Consider the following 16,464-nt stretch of genomic DNA (forward strand, 5'->3'; position numbering starts at 1 on the left):
CGTGGAGGAGAGGGCAGGAAGCTGTCCTTTACCGGATCGACTACCAGCAACGCTGAAATCGGCTCGTCGGAGAAAGGGAGACGGGCGTAGGCGGTCATTCGTTGCTGTTTATTAATTCGAGGCGAGGCGAGATGCGCGTCCACTTTGTGCGGTTCGGTTGCTCGTTTCGCCCACGCGGCTCGTCACTGCGTTTCCACCCGACACGCACGCAAAAGCACACATGCGTGCGCGATGATAATGCATGACACCGCGAATAAAATACGCCCAGAAAGAAAGAGAGAGGAGGGTGGAAGGAAGAGCAAGTATATGGAATCTTTGAAACTGCGGAATGAAGACTTTTTTTAGAGCACCCAATAGCGCGGGGGTGCACCGAGTATGCGAAAAGGGCATCGTAAAAAGGCGACGATAAAGGCGTCGCTACTAAAGTGTCGCTGCCACGGTTTTTTACTAGCCGCTAGGTATCCGCGGTGTTATTTTATTGGTGACAGGCGTAATGAGGCGTCTGCCGACTAATCGTGTGACGGTATTCCGGATCGTTAATAATAATGATTTTATTATACGGCATGCGAATTATCGTTCGTAAGAAAACACGATTAATGATGTTTGGCAGGTGCATATTATTAGCTGGTGATACCATCCGTAAATTTAGGAAATTAATTTCGCCGCACATGTATTACGCAATTATTAAAAATATTATATATTATCAAGTATTTTCAAGTAATTTTTTTTGAAAAAATAAGAATGAGTTAGCAAGTTGAGATCAATTAAGACACTTATTTTATACTCGTAAACAAATATGTAAAATACGTTAATCTACATTTATCGCTATATTTTAAAAATTATAAATTTTCATATTTATTTCGTATTTATTTTAATATCATAGATACAGTTTCGCATGGCTAACGATTTGTTTGTTATATCACTTGCAAAAATAGCGAACATGACAATTCCGGACAGCTCAGTAGCATCTATTAAGTATCATGCCTGACTTTTACACCAGCTATAAAGTTATAATTATGTTTGTGTCCCAAAATCATGTTTTTAGACTTGTTGATGGATTTGTGCCAGAGCATCAACGTGATATCACAATGCTATATGAAGGGTCAGGTATATAAAGAAGATATGTCATTCATCTCCATTCAAAAAGCTATAATACTTCATCGATCTCCTTCATCATAAGAAATCATAAAGCGAATTGTTTTGATTTTACAAATGGAAAGGTCCATGCAAAGTTTGTTTCACTAACATCCGTAGCAGCTATGATGCATTCCTCTTTCCGGACGCTAGAGGACATTAAAAATAACTGTCTAAAGGCATTCTCGCGGTGCTAAACCACCCACGTTCTCGTCTCACGTTACGATCGCGTATCTCTTTTAACACAGCGAGAAATCGCTTGGCCGATACTTGAATACCGTTATACAAAATTTTTTTCGGGTTTCGCAGGAAATCGTATCGATGGAAATAGCTGCCGTAACTAAAACAACTGGCAACCGAGCAAATCGCATTTATTACATCGAAAAATAGACCGAATTTCTTCGTCGTCTAAAATTAAATCCGATAGATTTTGTCTAGCTTACAAATTACGTTAAAAATATTTCTCGCTACAAAATATCATTTTTCTACATTTTCCGGCTCTATATGTGTGTCACACGTTCCTCTTATTTTTTCAAGAAAATATAACATTTATTATTTTAACTGTCTTCCTAAATTAATAATACTTCAAAGGTACATATTTTTATCTCTTTAAATTTTTTCGAAAACATCCGCTCCTATTTTGTGCGTGACTGTAAGATAATAATACTTTAAAACTATGAAAATAAAAATTAAGATAGAAACGAAAATTTATATTACGTTTTAATAAATTTTAATGAAAACGCAGTCTAATATTGTATTTTGAGAAAAGATTGATTTTATTGATGTGATAGAAAGAAAACTTTTTTGTCAAAGTTTCCACGTTTCTAATCATCACGAAAAAATTATTTATTAGATCTATGCACACATGGTGGTAATAATTTATTTATTAAAAATAAGTTGTAAATATGCAATATCTAAATTCTCAATCATGACGCACACTCAAAATCTCGATTTGATAAACAATTTGACGGACTCGCGCGAACATCTGCGTTATGAAGGATTATATCCTAAAGGAACGAGAATTACAATCAGGATCGTAAAACTTTAAAAATATCCTGATCACATGCGGCGGATAACGAGGTCGGACCTCAAGGGTACCTTCCTGCGCTTAAAGAGGGACATCGATGGTTATTATGGACAACACCATGGGGACCCGTTTCGTTAATGTGCCGTTGAGTTGCTGTAGGTCCGCGAACTTCTTATATATATATCCTCTCTCTTCCTCCTGCCCTCTTTTTTCTTTTTCTCTTCCTTCTCGCGTCTTCTCTTAACGGTTATAAAAAATGATTCTCGCGGCAAAGGACATGTAAATTTATGAAGGCTTTGGGTCCTACGAGACTGTCCCTTCCTCTTTGCGCGCTATATCCCTGCAGCTGACCCCGCCACTAGCATTGTTATGCTAACAATTAATTAATGTCGCTGTAATTATGCTGGCAGCATGTCACACTTCTAACTCGCGTTCCCGTGCTTCCCCTCCTTCTTTTCTTTTTCCCAGTACCGGCGACGATCTTCTTAACGCTCTCGAAAGACGGAAATTATGCTAATTAAGACGGTTCATTGTTTCTGTCGGTCTTTGTTGCGTCTTCGGGTGTTTAAGGAATTACTAAAGGGGCTTGCCGCACATTTCTCTTTCTGTATACGTATGAGGGGACGATTAGAAACGGGACCTGCTTTGTGCACGTTTTGTCTCGCGACGCGCATTGTAGTTCTTTACGCAACGCGAAGCACTATTGTCGGTTTGATTAATTATTGTTTTGCGATTAGATGTTTTCGGACACGCACACATTATTTTTTCTCAGCAAGAATTACATAGAAGATTAGATAACTAATATTTTATATTAAAGTTTTTAAAGATATGTTATATATTGTAATACACACACAATAATTAAAATAATAATTCAAAAATATAAAAAACACACCAAGTACATAAAAAAGTATTCAAATTTATACGCAACAGTTAAAAGGGTATTTTAAGAAAAATTAAGATATACTTATATGTACTTGGCGTTTTTTGATTATAAAATAAAAGTTTGTAACTCACTGATTGATGATCAACAGCGAATTTGATTACGTTGATCTGTAACATAAAAATATAAAATACAAATTGTAGCAGCGCCCAAAATTAATTAATAGTTCAAATTAATTAATTAATAATTGAAAAAATTATTATCGTACACATTGAATTTTGTATTCGATGCATATAATAAGCAGATATTTAATGGATTTTAATTTTACATATTTTGCGTTCCGAATTCCGCGATCGCAAAATATTTCGTTTCGCGCGAGGATTGCATTTCGAGTCAACAAAAGAAACTTCGAGCAAGAGTTAAGCCCTCGACTCTTCTCTCAGAACATATTCGGATCTCAGGTGACTGGAACTCGCTTAGGCACACGATTTGCTATGAAATCATAGCGGCTTATAGACGTTATGATATCGCAGCAATCGTGCTAAGTTGCCCTAGCCAGCTCATCAAAATAAAACATATATGTCTTTAGATGAAATCAAACGACGATGATCCCACTTGCTTTTATCGAACAATCGATCGAACTCTAATCGATTCAGGCCGAACCGCTTGTCGGAGCATAGCGTGTTTTTATTGAGCATTTACTACTCGACAATGCTGTGTTTTGGGTACTTAGCTTCCCCTTCAGGGATAAACCTTCCAGGTACCCACTAAGCCCTCCCACCAACGTCAAGGTGTACCCTTGGAAAGGTTTTGTTGACGAAAATCCGACATAGTGCATAGATATTTTAAGCATGCAATAATTACATGTCGAATATTGTTACTCGCATAGCTGAATTAATTATTAATAAATTAATAATCAATACATAACGACTTTTCATTATTCGATTTGTATATTATATTCCACGCTCTACATATGTATTATTTTCTGTTACTTGAATTATTTGATACAGCAATATATTATTCTGCTTCTTTAATCCAGTAACAATAAATGATAATAAATTACATATTGATGAAAAAAATTTTAATTTTGTGCAATGCGAAATATATTCGATCAATAAGTATTAAAGAAATCATTATCTCTCATAAATATCAAGATACAAATTAAAATTTTCATTTCCCTATCGCTTCAAATAAACTATTTGATAGCTGTCAAATGATTCAATTTCTCGAATATATCTTAATATATTTAAACATTGAATGTGTAGCTGTTATAAATTTTAGTCCCTTTTCTGGTTTTCTAAAATAGAATACTTTTTCCGATTCACATTTGCGTGATATGTATTAAATTTATAAATTTGTTAAGTTTCCACGTTTATCTGTGTGTGTGCGCGTACTAATCATCGATTTTATTTCTTTGTTGCAGGACGTAAGAAAGTTCGAAGGAGCGTAGATGAGTTCTACTGTCTGCGTCCTCGGTAAGTCATGCAAACTTAAGCGTTGTACAAATATAAAAATCCACGCCGACAGAATTGCGAGATTGCGAGTAAAATATATACATATATACATATATTGCTTGCGAAAAAAAAATTCTTCCCATCTTCTCTCAGGATCAACTAATTATACATAGCACAAATAACTTCAGATAACGGATACGTTATCAATATGTACTAATATGTAATAACAATTCTCCATCAGTGCGAACATGAATGACTACTTCATTAGATTCCGCGTTTAATGAGTTCTGTATCTTTCTATCAGAGAATCGATCTATCTTTGATGCATGCACCATCAAGCAGAACCAGATCTCTTGCTTTATCGATGAAAAAGATATCGGTCGCCGTAAAAACGCTAACTTCGAAAATTTATTTATTATGATTATACTAGAAACATTAAATCAATATAGAAAACAGAATTCAGAAATATATATTTTTATAGTGAATTTAAACCAATTAATTATATTAATTTTTTTAAATTCTTTTGTAAATTTATTTTGTTTTTAACTTGATTGATTTATTACTATAAAATATAAAATTATTTTATTTTGCCCAAATAAATATATACATAGATAGATATATACAGTTATATTCTTTATAATTAAAATAATTGGTATAAAACTCAACACACACACACACATTTTTTTTATCTTTAAAGATATTTCCAGATACAGATAAACATCTCTTTGCATTGATGAATTGCATTTCTCAGATAATGACGCTGTTATGAATATTGATATGATAAACACGGCATATAAGGGGACAGGGAGGGAGAGACAGATGTAAAATATTTACGCTAGAATTTTATTTTTCATGCTGAACTTACGAACTTGGCTAAGAACTACTATTTGCTATGTCACTAGTTTTAAACAGGCAAACATTCTTTTTATAATTATTTTATAGCGTATAAAAACATCTTCGAAGCTCCGTAAATTATACAGATGCTGCAAATTAAACTCCCATTTATGCAAATATTGTAAGAATCACTGAACTATGTATCCATATAATCTGTTCGATGAATTTAAATTGACAAATTTATTATCTTAGCTCTCGTAAATATTAGGCGTGACTATAAAAATTCTGACCGCATGATTATCGAGTAGACTTGACAGCGATTTTTTTTCTTATTATTGATGAGTTCACGTATGTGCATTTGCAACTCTAAATCGATGTCAACGCATTCGTGCTGAGAGAATATAGAGTGAAAAACAATTAGTAATCACAAAACAGTTTGACGTATTTCTTTTGCGTGTTGATCTCGCACTTCGCTTTACGATATTTGGAGTCATTTACATAGATCGCTATTCGTAAAACGCAATTATATATATATATATATATATATATATATATATATATATATATAATATCGATTGATGGCATGTACGACATTATTGACGCGATACGTCGTCGCGACTAAACGCAGATCATCGCGTCGAGAAACAAATTAATTAACGACCAATCGTAACGTTCTCGCGTTCTCGCGTCGATGCTGAACGGCGATTGTTGATAATCGACACGTTGCGCAACTCGCGGATTTGATTAATGACTCGCGTGCTGATTAATGAATGCAAATTATCTCCGGGACAATGTATATGCGCGCAAAAATGTTAACCAAGCGGCGATTTTTCGTGCGACAAGCTCGGATCGATCAGTCGCGAGAGGCACGAGAGGGTCAGTTCCGAGCCACCTCGGACCTTTTTGGTCGATTCGACATCGGACGGTGGTTTCCCTTCGGTTCTGCGCCGCAACGAGTGTAGAGGAAACGAGAGAGGCGAAGAAGGAGGGCGAGAGGGAGGAAGAAGATAGGCCGTGACTGCCTCCTTCTCCCCATAAATACGGATTTAGTCGCACGGTTTACGACCAAAAACGTGTCGAGCCTCGCGAGCAGAGCCGCGCCTAAATTATTAAAGTCGTAAACGATCGAAATCGTCGTTAAGCGCCGCGCGAAGAAACCCATCGGTACCCTCCTCCCCACGTCCCCTTCGACAAGGATCGTTTTTCTCGAGGTTTCATTGTTAGGTCGCGTTAGGCGGACCTCCGATAGCCCCGACCAGAACTCTGAGCCCCGACACGATCCGTCGTAGGCGACAGTAAACTGGCTGACCATCGCGATTTTTGCGATGAACTTCTGCGAAACGTCCGTGCAGATTAAACTTGAAGATGCGGTAAGGAGACACTTACGACAGATAATCATGCGGCGACTACGCCTGCTAGTCGTGCTACGAGATCGATTTTTAGTTAATTTTATTTCGAGAAAAATGATTAATTTTTTTGCCTACAAACATTCACGTGTTGAATATGTTGTGAAAATTTTATTATAGGAAATTTTTTTTTTTAGGAAAGATATATGCTACAAAAAATTTTAGTATAAAATTTGTACAATTAAATAATACAATGGATCAGTATTATTTAAAAGAAATGAGATAAAACATGTTCTCTGAACAGATTGAGAAAATAGATCATGGTAATAATTAATGTCGCCGCGCAGTAGAAAATAAAACAACGTAATACTTGATGAATCAAAGATGAATTACAATAAATCCTCGCGCAGTGATTTAAAAGTTGCATTAATGTCAAATGAGATTCGAACAAAGAAGTGCGAACGTATAACATTAGCATATTTGCAATTATCCGGATTTGCTCAACGTTGATCGGCCATAACTATTACGATAATTACTAAGACAGTCGTCACATTTATTTCTGTAGAAGCGTCCGCGCAAAAAGTCCGAAACAACACGTCACGTTTCCATGATAAAGTGAATATGCCAATTTATGTTGCGAGCAGCAAGAAACGCGATTAAAATTTGTAATTAAAATCAGTTGTGGCATATTATCTACGCAGACAATGTAACCAACGAATTGCAAGGCGGTTAGCTTACGGCGATACCAGCGACGGTGCGAAAGATTTAATTGCTACATAATTGCTTGTTATTATATGATGATTGACGCAGCGTGCTTTATTGCCGTAGCATCGCCGCGATAAGTATATATTCATATTGAATTGCGATTACGTAAAGCGGTCATGTCGGTTGGTCTAGCAAAGAAACGTAAAATAAGGACTCTGCTTCGTTTAATCGCGAAATATAAATATAAAATATATTATCGCTATAAATATCGCTTCCAAAATTTCCTTATAATAGAACAAGGAATAATTTAGTTGCACCTTCGTGCATTCGTTTTTCTCGCCGCGCGTTAAACGAGGCGCACCGCGTAATGACGTTTAAGAATCTTCCTTTGTCGGATCTCGTTACTTTGTAATTTACTGCCTTCCTTTGAGCGTCGCATTAAAGATTTTCTCGTGGCACGGGCGAGAAAGAGAATACGAGATCGCGTGTAACGATGATACATGCAAGCATATCGCGTCGTTGTATCAAAGTACGAGTGAGAAGGAAACAAAAAGAGGACCGAGAGAGTGGTTGCGAAAAAAGATACGTGTATATGTATCAGAAGGACCGACCACCCGGTTTTTCGACGGGGTGTGTGTAATCTTCACTTCTATTCTTCAAGTCTAAACGCATATGCAACGAGTCAGAGTAGTCATAAAAGTACGTGCTTTGTCTTCAATTTTTTTATTTTTTGATTTATCAAAAAGGAGAGACTAAAAAATTATCTTTAATATTTAAATTATTATAACTATGTTCAATGTAGACTGATACATCGATGCTCCTCGTTCCACTTTGCTTTTATTTATGAATTGTTTGGCCAACATATATAGAACTAATTTTTCTTTAGAAAAAATTCAATGTAGCCTTCTTTTTCGATTCTTTTACATGTAAATTTAAGCATTTTTTAATATATCTAAATGTTAAATTAACAATTAATGCTTGTTGAAGAAATGATAATAGAATTTTTGTCATCGATTGTGCGAAAAAATTAATGAGCTGTACAAATTTATTTCTCCGATACACGACAGACATCAAAGTATTTTTCCGCAACACTATGATAAATTATTCAACGAAAAAAGAAGGCTGTTTGCGAAAATACGTTCGCATATATTCAATAAGATAAATATAAGACATCACTTATAACATGTATATACGTGTCTTATCACACATCTTTTCTTCCTGCCAATACTTATTCAGAAATATTCGTAACGAGAACAAACATGAGAGTAGAATCGAATAAACATGAGCTTACACAATTGCTTGAAAAGAGATGTTATCAAATTGCGTCTATTCTTCGGAGCGAATAAAAACCTGAATATGAAAGAAAAAGAAGAGCTTTCTTTCTCTGGACCAAAGATATAATCGCACGTGCACGCATATTTCGTTGGTCAGAATATTTCTAGATTTATTAACGCAAAAAAAAAGAGGGAGTCTTCTGTAATCTCTATTTAAAAAAAAAAAAAAAAAAAAAAAAAAAAAAAAAAAAAAAAACGCGCGTATTAGATATAATTGCATGCTGTTAATAGCAAATCTAGACTTATATATCTGATCTCTTTAGAATTAATTAATTCCCAGGATTCTTTATATAAATTCATGAGATGACTCGCGCTTTTCTCAGATGAAGATATTATGAATACCGATCCTCCATTATATACGACTCAATGTATACATTTGGCAATGATCGACGATCTCTTCTTCCTCGAGGAAGAAATGTCTCCGATCTTCCCGCCATACACCTGTCCAGAACTCCGACACGTTTGAGATTAGAACCTAATTCCGGGAAGAGTTCACGCGCGCTAGAACTGCGTGCGGTGAGACTTGTGTCGGGTTACCGCGTCACGTATCGGAGATAGGTGGTACACGCACTAGGTGGCTGACTACAAAGAAGCGAAATCAATTTGCAATTTAAATCCGTCGGCGTACGTGCTCGCGGGATCATCCGATTGCCGCGCCGATGATTCCGCTGAACCTGGGATGGGTATGATAACGGCGCGCGAGATCGAGAGTCGTTCGACTGCATTTCAAAGCTCGCGGCTCGCATGAATCCACGGTTCCGAGGTTCCTGACCTATGCATCTCATAGACGATGCGGCATGCCGCATCGAAGTGAGAACTCCTCAATCGATATCGTCGATTTTATACCAATCAGTCATACATATTCCCGCGCATCGTGAGAGGAGCGTTTTTTTTTTTTTCTTTATTTTGCGACTATATATTTTGTTCAAATTTTCTCTTGTTTTTTTAAAATGGAAATACATTGGAATGATTCTTGTATGGTGATGTGTGCGAGGATTTTAAGATTACATTTTAAAATAAGTATATTTTACATCTTTAGAATATTATGCATGAGAATAGAATTTTCTGTTTAATAAGTTTTGTAAAAAACTTGTTTTTAAATAACATTTATGACAATTTTATAACATTGTTTTCAGCATGAATTAATAATTATAAATGCTACGCTATAATGCTTTATTAACTACAGTTAGATAATTTTTGTGATTACTGTCGATCAGTCGATTTATATATTTAAAGCTTATTTTATTATAGAGATTGCATTTTTTAGAATATTGAAAAGATATTATTGTATTTTCTCAAATTCAATTTCAAATATTTAAATTACAATTTACATCTTACATTAAAGTAAATCGTTTCGTCTAAAAAAAAATCGTGTAAAAACTGTGTACAGTTTCTTTCGCGCGCTCGTGATCTTCTAAAACGGACACGTTGATCCTCGAATTAAGAGACTCTAGGGAATAGGTCTAAAGAAGGTCCGACTTAAGATCGTTCAAGAACAGTCTCTGTCTCTGTCTTCGTATCCGTCTTCTCGTTCTTCCAGCAGCAGTTTTTTCTGCCACTATCAAGATAGCTCGTGTAATCGTGCTTTTTGTCATATTAATTGATTCAGAGCAGAATAACACTGTTAAAAACGCATCGGTTATAAGCGATAAGTATTGGTTACTATATTGCAAAAAATATGTAATTATTAAGTACAAGACAATAAGTCATTGACTTAAGATAAAATCTTCCTCGATTACACACTATATCGCTCATTATAAAGAAAACGATTGAAGTTAGTTACACTTAACTCTACTTTTATTTATTCCGCCGGATATCATCGAAACTCGTTCACCCTGAATAAAAAATGTGAGCAGCCCTCTAATTATGTTTTATAACGACACGTTAGTCCATGCAATCAGGCAAGTTCACAAAGATAGTAGCGCGACATTTTTCGTTTTCATCCTCAAAGAGGAGTTTCCAATGGAGACGATTCAAACAAAGGAAAAGAGAGGGAGAGAGGGATGAACACCCTACCCGGTTCCTCTTTTCTCAAGTAATGCCATCCCTTATGCATCCCTTAACCCTCCCCCGACACTCGTTGTCGCCGATGTCTCGCTCTCTCTTTCCTTCTTTATGTTTCTTCGTATGCTTTATCTTTCTCAGTTGTCTTCTTCTTTTTCCACATCCCTCTCTCCCCCTCCCTTTTCCCGTTCGTCTCTCCTTCGCGCCTCACCCCTATGTCGATATTTCCCTATCGATTGATCCGCAAGGAGGCACCCCTTCCGCCGCTCTGTACGGTTCTCCTTTATCTCTCTTTTCCTTCTATTCGAGCCTTTCTTTATACGACGAACCAACCCATCTTTCCCTTTTCCCCGCTGACCTCTACTTCTCTCGCTCTGGTGTTTCTCTACTTTTCTCTGACTTTTTCTCCCATCGTCTCTATTCGACATAGGTTATATCGAAGAGAGAGCGTATCGTCTTTAAGCTTGCAAGATTAGAGCAAAATCTCGTAATATTCATTATTTTTCAATAAATAATACATTATTTAATTGAATTTTATAATTATGAGATATGACAATTTTATACAGGATCTCTGTACCCCACACATAATAAAATTCCAGTAATATTTTTTCCAACTTTTCAATAAATAAGTAACATATACAATATATATATGTATATAAACATTATACAGCAAATTTAATTCTATTTTATAATTATAATTATAATAATTTATTACTTTTATAAAGAATTTAAAAATTTTGCAAAATTCAGATATTTATTTCTGTCATGGTAGTTCAAATTGAAAAAAATAATCATTTTTAAATACACAATGCTAAAATTGTATAAATGGGATAATAATATAATCATCAGATGTTTATTAAACTCATGTTTGTTACCATTTCAAAGACAATTGCAAAAATCGGTTGGCAGGTGGCAACTGTTCGATTCATGGGTCCCCATAAAGGACATAGAAATATCGAGTTCAGGAGGGCCCTCTTAGAAATGGTTCGATCAGTTCGATCAGGCCCCCGTGCAGAGTTTTGCCCCTTTACACAATGTTTCTCACGTCACACAGACAAAGGAACGCAAATTCCACGTGAAAATCCGTTTCAGTATCGATGCGTGTGTCACAATGAAGCCCACATACTCACGCATGCATGCGTGAGAGAAAGCTGGCAGCTACGCCGTGAAATCAGTTACGAAATCACGGGGTCCCATTGCCATAAGCCTAGAGTCCCCTCGCCTCTTCCTCTCTTTCCTTTCCCGATCTCCGCGAGATCGATCATTAATTTGTAACGAACTGGCGCCGCCTGTTATTATCCTATGGTTACGCGATTACGTGATGATTATACTATATACACGCATATATTGTATGTATATCGACGCGTTGATTCCTCTCGTCTAATTCTACTAGAAACCACAGATTTTCAGGACGGTCCGAAAAATTTACGTAGTTCCTACCAGATTTTGAAGAAACAAATAATTTAACTTGAAATGTAACGCATTAAATTATACATATATGATAAATTAAGACGTAATCTGGAAATTGTATGTGCGTATTTAATAATTGTACGTATAATTGAGAAACAGTATATATACATATATATGTATGTGTAAATTTAAGTGTTAAAACTTTCAACTATTTAATATTTAATATATTAACTTTACATTTGCTTTGTCTTTCATATTTTTATTTTCTTTCCAATATCTTCAGAAAAAATTTATATTTTTATTGCTTTCTAACGAAATGAAAAAAGAATGATATCTTCTACGCTACTATAATTAAGATTTAAAAATAGCATTATTTAAATCACAATATGTGCACATTTATATTATTTTATATAATTTTTTAAACTCATAATTCCATATAAATGATTCGAATTCATCGATCAATCAATTTAATTGCACTTTTATTTGACCATAAAATTTTCACGCTAATCAATTACCGCGTTTCTCGGGAGAATTAATTATCTTCTAAGGAATCGGCGTGAATAGCTCGAGAGAACAACGAGAAGTCAGGTCGGAGAAGAGATTTCTCTCTTGTTGTGCCCTTCTCGCGCGAGGAAAAATGATCAATGGTGAACGAGACTGGGCGATTAGCGAATTCGATCGGCGTGCCTAACTGTGCCCCAGGTCGAGCCGGGGAGAGTCTATCGATCGGCACTTCCCGGAAGGTAAGGGGTCGTCGTCGTGTAATCCGTCGTCGTCCTCCCTGAAATGGAGTTATTTCGACTTGGGTTTCGATCGTCTCCACTCGACACGGCACCGTCGCATCCTACCCGCAATCGAAAAGTTAACCGTCGCGTCGGAAACGTGCCCTAACGAATACTCTCCGGCTCCTCTCCCTTTTACCTTCTTCCTTCCCCCCTTTCTTCAGAGGAAGAAAACCGTCTTCTTCCCTTTACAAAATTACGGCCTACCACATGTGTCTGTCTCGTTATTTATGTCTTTGTTTTTTAAACGTAAAGTCGCTTGCTTGCAGTTGTTTATCTGTATCTTTCGAGAAAATACAATTACATAACGTGTAGGCAGCGTAGGACGTGTTATATCGAAATCGTACGTCGAAATATATCGCGGATAAAAATATTTCTCGCGCGATTAAGGATCTGGGTTCTCCAATGTAAAGAATTTCATGTCGTTGTAAAAAAAAAATTGTCATGCGTATTATAAGAGCAAGAGCAGAAGATTGTAGTATGCATCGGTAATTAAATGCTGACCCTTCGTTAATTCCATTATCGCTGCCATTGTACTCCGGTCGAGCTATAGAAAATCCGATTAGCCGCGATCGACGCGACATTACATTTGAGCCCGTACGTGAAAGATGTGCGGGCTCGAATGAAATTATAAGATTTGTGACGCTTTATCGTAACATCGGACAATCGATGACGAATACTTTAGCAATCTTTGTTTCAACGCTTTCTGTGTTAATGATATAATTTTTCTCGTAAGCATATATCTTTTTAAAGAATTTCTTGAAAGCAAATATAAAAGAGAGAGAGAGAGATTAAGAATGTAATTCTCAGTTTTTTCCGCGAACAAATTAATGGGGAGAGTCTCCAATATTTCTCCAAAAATTCCAAAAGATTTTATGGACCGATTTAAAATCACCCAGCTAAGCAATATTTTCTTCCCCTTTTCTTCTAGATGAAAATAATCTCTCACGATAATTTTTTTTATGAATCGATCAGCGTGATTATTCAGGCGATTCGTCAATCGCGAGAGCTCTATAATGCATACATCACTGTATGTGATCCTAACTATAGCAACGTTAACGGCGCGCGTTAGTCAAGCAATGACGTATATTAATAGAGTTTGGAAATCCTCGGGACACATTGTCGGTCGTAAATCCCGCCTCGCGCGCGGCACTGATGTTATAATTAAAGCCTTCGATATCAATCAATACACGTCGCAACGAGCGTGCGTCGGCGTGCGGGCATAAACTGCTGCTCGAAACAACGGGGACGCCTCAGCTCTCGTGTGACATATATACGTGTGTATATGAGTGTATGTATCTATATATATATACATACTTATATACATATATGTGTGGTAACACCCGAAAGTTTTATATTTATAGCGTACCATTAGAGGACGGCGAACGTATCGCGTTGCGCGAACACTCTTCTTCTCGTGTAAACAATGTGTACGTGGTAGATTCGTTTCATGCGACAAACGGCGGGAACATTCCGAGAAACTGAGAGCCCGACCGTAATTAACAGTTGGCGCGACGCGACGTTTAATTGCGATAATTACCGGCGAGCTTGGCGGGTGTACCGTGAGCACCACCGACATCGTTCGTCGCGTCACGACATGTTAACGGCAATTTGTTGTTAACATTTCGCTTCGTGTCATCGAGTGGCGGCTCGCGTGATCGTTTCGATCGATACCGCTTCAGATAAGATTGTTGATCTTGCCCGCAATATGCGGTATGCGCGATGTCGGAGATTCCGTTCGGTATGGCACCTCGGAAATTTGTTTGCAGATTGCCCTTGTCTCTTTAATTAGCATTTGAATTAATCGAAAATAAAAATGATCTTTCGCATTCAATTCTTCTTATACGCGTCACGTTTGTTCGCAAGCGGTAATGCTAGTTTTTCATTATCAAAAATGCAATAAAAGAAATCTTCCTCGCAAATTAAAAATTCCTAAGATTACGATATATTTGTGCAATTTCGTATTTTGAAACATTTATACAGGATAAGATACATAAAGTAGCACATAAGCAAAGACAGATAACTATTTTCAAAATTAAAGATAGGAGAAAATGTTAGGTAAAGAGAAGTGTTTTAGGGATTATATTTTTTCTGTGTAGATGCCAAGGAAATTTCTGCATATATAAACTCTCTTTCGGAAAACATAAATAATTTATATCATCTTCTGATTGTCAGCTACCGAAACTCCGCAAATCTTTACGCATCAACGAGATCCGCGCCTTTCCAAATAAAAAAGATAGAGCGATAAGTTAACGTCGAGATCTGATTTTTGAAAAATTACCGTCATTTGCGACTGACGCAAAGTCGAGAGATGAGACAAGAAGGGCTCGAGGGCAGGCGCGAGGAAGAAACGGACCGGCATAAAACTCGCCCCATAGAATTTTTCGTTCGCACGGTTTCATTTCAATTAACGTTCCCTCGTCCCAGGAGGGTTGCCATCACTGTTCCGTATGTATGTATTTGTGTGTGTGTATGTGTGTATGTGTAACATATATACACGTATAGCCTATCTCGATGTCTCGCCGATAATTGCGCCGAGGTAACACGGCCGAGTTAGCTGCTCCTAAAGGGATGGATTTCCGAACCGGTTTCGCGCATTATGCGCAATTCTCACCCCGAGGCACTCGTAAAATCTTAGACAAGAATTCGCGCCGCGGTCGGGGGAGGAAAGGGAGGTAGTCTCGAAGACCCTCCGATCGATTCCCGGTGACTCTACGACTCTCGAATTCGCGCCTGATTCAATTTAGAAACCTCGTTGTGCCTCGTTGGACTTTGTATTGCTTCTGTTGTCTCGCGCTGGTGTAAATGTAAAATCCGTATAAAAGTAAGAGTTGCAATTAGATAAATACAATATAAGAATAAATTTGTAAAATAAATCTGATAATAAAATTTTGTATAAAATTAATTTTTTTTATAAATTTATTTTTATTCGAAAAATATAATGATGTTAAATATTTTATATTGTATAATAATTTTTTATATTATTAAATTAAAATTATTGTTAAAATAATGTAAAGAAAATATAAATATATCTTTTATAAGATAACGAGAAAGAATAGGAAAAGTAATTCCCACAAGTATAATAAATATACTTGATATAAACTTGATATAACATATTCCAATTCGATAAATTCAAAGATTGATGTCTTGATATCTCGCAAGCCTATATGATTAATAAACGCAATTGTTTTGAAACATTGAAGAGGAAGTCAGTTAGAAAGAGAAAGAAACTTAGCATAAAAGAGGCTTTAATACAAGGATGGGACTTTCGATCGCAAAATCATGGCAATCAAAGCCGCGAGACTCTCAACGGAAGTTACGATTTCGATTATTTGCACAGCACATCTGGCAACAAGTTGCAATCTATTCCTGCTCGGTGCATCAACGTGGTAACCGCGCCGATGCATACAGGCGCATCTATATACGTTGTATGCGTGCATTCCCCCGCGAACACAGATATATAGGCACATACTTAAGTATATATCGTGCGCACAATATTCGAAGTGATTTCTAATGTGTGAATCGCGTCAAACGCGAAGTGACTAACACGGATT

At 36.5% G+C, this 16,464-nt stretch overlaps 1 protein-coding gene across 9 annotated transcripts in view; it reads left to right on the top strand.

Moving 5' to 3' along the window:
* Zfh2 (Zn finger homeodomain 2) overlaps positions 1–16,464 on the top strand; it is a 386,236-nt gene that overhangs the window by 147,067 nt on the left and 222,705 nt on the right. For all 9 annotated transcript variants that reach the window (XM_083034260.1, XM_083034259.1, XM_083034256.1 and 6 more), the window contains one exon: positions 4,465–4,516. The gene's annotated coding sequence lies outside the window, so the exon portion shown is untranslated. The remainder of the gene's footprint in view (positions 1–4,464; positions 4,517–16,464) is intronic.

This window comes from Prenolepis imparis, unplaced genomic scaffold, assembly GCF_030444845.1.
Source record: "Prenolepis imparis isolate NDT839.2.m4 unplaced genomic scaffold, iyPreImpa1.0 SCAF_3, whole genome shotgun sequence".
Lineage (NCBI taxonomy): Eukaryota > Metazoa > Arthropoda > Insecta > Hymenoptera > Formicidae > Prenolepis > Prenolepis imparis.